This window comes from Tupaia chinensis, unplaced genomic scaffold (assembly GCF_000334495.1).
Source record: "Tupaia chinensis unplaced genomic scaffold, TupChi_1.0 Scaffold149552_1, whole genome shotgun sequence".
Lineage (NCBI taxonomy): Eukaryota > Metazoa > Chordata > Mammalia > Scandentia > Tupaiidae > Tupaia > Tupaia belangeri.
In genome coordinates, this window is record NW_006209397.1 from 546,179 (window position 1) to 550,061 (window position 3,883).

A 3,883-nucleotide genomic window follows, 5' to 3' on the forward strand; every position below is an offset into this window, starting at 1 on the left:
GTGTTATGTCCTGGAATAGTCCTGAGCATGCCAGGATCATACATATGCCCGTGAGCCAGGCCAAGTAAAAGTATAGGCATGAAGGCACTATTGAGGGTGCTAATCTTTTCTTTCTCTCATGGAAGAAATAAATAAATAGGCCTTTTCTTTAAAATATAGATTTTTGCTATAGGGCTTATGCACTTGCTGGACAGACAGAGAAAAACAGAGATACAGAAAGTGAAAAATCGCCCTCCAGGGATATGACCATGCTGTAAACCCATCTCCTCCATTAACCTTTCGGAATTTTGAGCTTGCATGCACCCAGCATGAATTTTAAGCTACTAGGTCCAGGACTCAGAACACAATCAACTACCTGGTTGTCTAGTGCCTCCTTAAACACTACACCATCTGCTGGCCCCAATATATGTACTTTCTTTTCTTCTTTCTTTTTTTTTTTCCTTGTTTTTATTTTTGTTTGTTTGTTTGTTTTGTTTTGTTTTTGGAAAGGTTTTTGCTATAGGACATGTGTGTTTGCCAGAGAGAGAAATAGAGTCAGAAATCAAAAAATCACACCCCAGGGACAATGGCCACTCCACAATCCCTTCTCCTCCCTATCCTCTCGGGATCTTGGGCATGTACACACATGTGCCGGGTTTGAATTTAAGCCACTGGGTCCAAAACTCAAACCATGGTTGACTACATAGGAGTCCAGCAACATAGCAATTTCGCCATCTGCTGGTCCCCCAATATATGTACTTTCAAAAGGAAAAAACCTAATAACTTAATTCAAAATTGTATGAAAATACAAAATAGTCAAATTATAAAAAAAATTAAAAGAAACAAAAATAAAGTTGGTAGATTTATACTACATGAATTCAAGAATAATGAAGAAGCTACAGAAATCAAAACATGTTATAGATTGCATTATTTCATTACTAAGTTGCTGAACAAAAATGCCTGGGACTGGGTGATGTATAAAAAGTAGAGGTTTATTTGGCTCATGATGCTTGTGGCTGACAAGTCCAAAGGCATGGGGGCCAGCATCAGATAGGCCTCTAGTGCTACATCACAACAAGATGAAAAGAAGAAGTGAGAAAAGTCAACACTGCAAAGAGAAATAGAATTCCCATTTCCTCTGACTGTATCTCTCATACTCTCAGCTGTTCGGATGGTGCCCCACCAACTTAAAGTTCTCACCATCTCCCAAAGGCATTACGCTGAGGACCAGGCTTCCAGACCATGAAACTTTGGAGGAAAACCTTTTATGTAAACCATAGCATAGGATTACAATAAATATGTATTCAGTAGATAAATGAAAAATAATAGAATCCAAAAATAGACTGACACCAATTTTCTACATTGTCAAAGAAATTAAAAAGAGAAAGCGTAGTCTTTTCAACAAATGGTGCTGGAACAAGTGTATATACAGATAGAAAAAATGAATATTAATCCATACTTCAAACTATGTAGAAAAATTATGTAAGAAAAACCATAATCCTAGAAGAAAATCTTTATGACTTTGGTTCCAGCAACAGTATCATTCTTATCTATGATACAGAAAATATGAGCCAAAAGAGAAAAATATGATAAAATCAATTTATTCAAAATTGAAAAATTTTTATATTTGAATTACACTGTCAAAAAATGAAAAGGTAAGTAACTTAACTAGCAAAAATATTTGCAAACAAAGAATGTGTATTCAATTAATACAAAAGATGATTACAACTCCTCAATAAATGAGATGATTCATTTAAAAAATGGCAAAAGATTTAAATGGAAATTTTACAAAATAAAATTTACTAATAGCCAAGAGGCACATAAAAATTTTGATTTATATCAGGGAGCTAAAAATACAATAAAGTTTCTATATACTTACTGAAATGACTAAAGTTATAAATAATGACAGTATTAATTATTGCTGAGTAAGTTTAACAACTCATGGATTGCTTGTGGAAATGTGAAATGGAAAATAGTCTGGTAGATACTTATAATTCAGCATATACTACCACATGACTCAGAACTTCTACCCCTAGCTATTTTCCTATGAGAAAAAAAATTTAAAAACATATTGTCCATACAAAGATGTGTCCACAAATTATTACAGGAAAACTTCACAATAGCCAAAAACTGGTGATAGGGAGGGCAGATATCCACTGATAGGTTGTTAATTTGAACTAAATTAGCCTAAGCAGGCTTTTCTACTTGGTTAATAAAACTAGCCCAAAGCTGTCTCTCTATATACTGAACTACAACCTAGCTTGATGTTCAAACAAGTTGTACCCAAACTTAAGAGTTACCCTCAAATTTCCTCAAAGATTTCCAAATAGAACTACCATTTGATCCAGCAATTCAACTTCTGGGTATCTACCCAAAAAACACGAGAATGCTCAGTTGGAAAAGAGCTTGCACAACTATATTTATTTAAGTATTATTCATAATTTCTAAGACATGGAACCAATCAAAATGATCACAAACATATGAATGGATTGAAAATGTGTGACACATATGCTCTATAGAATACTACTCAGCCATTAAAAATAAGACCCTGGCTTTTGACAGAAAGTGGAGGGATATGGAAGATTTACTGCTGAGAGACAAGATATGAAAGAAAGATGTATGTATCCACTTAATAAATACCGACTATCCACACTTTATGGTAGAGATCAACATATTGGAGGGCATAAAAACAGTAAAAATAGTTATGGATGCTGAAAACTGTGGAACAGGGCAGGGGGAGAAGGGAACAGTATAGAGAAGGATAGCAAGAGAGAAAACAGAAGGGCATGACATTAGTGGGACACAGAAATGATTAATTACCTGTTGATGATAACATGTAGATCGGTCTGAGAAATATTTCATGCTGGGTAAATTCTCTTTACAAGACAAATGATATATAGTGAATGAATGTTCAAAAAATAATGAGAATAAATAATAATAATAATAATATAAAAACAATGATGAAAAGCTATTTGAAGATGATGTGGATAGTAATGTCTTTGTCTTGACCGATATGCACAGTCATCGTGCTGCAAAAAGAAATTTAATACACTGTAAAGATATATGTGATTCAATGTAATATAAAAAGATTATAATAATAATAAAATTAAATTTTAAAAAAGTTACCCTTAATTAAGGATAACTGAGCCTCAGCCAATCACAGTGACAATTGCCTCAGCAGATTTGAGGCTGAAAGCTGCCAAAACAGGACCACATAAGGCAAAAGACAGAAGCAGCCAATTGGGCTGGTTTGGCATATCATTTCCTTGGTTTGTATGCCACTTGCTTTTATCTGGTTATAAATCTAAATTGCAGCAGAATTTGGGGAAAGCTTCCTGAACTAACTTTAGTCAGGAATCCTGCCCAGTTCTAGAACTCATTTCTCACTAAAATGAACTCTTAAATGAAACTGCTCTCTTGGGGCCAGCAAATGATGTGGTTATTGGGGTGCTGAACTGCCATATCCTGACCATGGTTCAAGTCCTGGTCTTGGAAGCTTGCTTTCTTGTTTTCCCTCTCACTCTCTCTCTCTCTCTCTGTCTCTCTCTGGTGAGTGCACATGACCTATAGCAAATTAAAAAATAAAAATAAATAGTTCTTAAAAGAAGAAAAAATTACCGCAAGTGGCATCAAAAGTGATAGAAATATTTAATAATCTATAATAATCCTGAAAATCAGCCATTCTGATACCAAAACAGAAACCATAAATTACAAGATTAATTTTTATTAGACTCTAGTACAAATGAAAATTTCTGTACCTCAAAAATTACCATAAGACTGGGCCAGCAGTTCGTGTAATGGCTATGTTGCTGGACTCCTATGTAATCGACCACGATTCGAGTCCCAGATCTGGTGACTTAAACTCATGCTGGGTACATGTGTGTGCGTGCCCAAGATCCTGAGA

The 3,883-nt window shown here is 34.8% G+C and overlaps 1 pseudogene; it reads right to left on the reverse strand.

Moving 5' to 3' along the window:
• Positions 1-1,081: 1,081 nt before the first annotated feature.
• LOC102477333 (choline/ethanolamine kinase-like) overlaps positions 1,082-3,883 on the reverse strand; it is a 10,637-nt pseudogene continuing 7,835 nt past the window's right edge.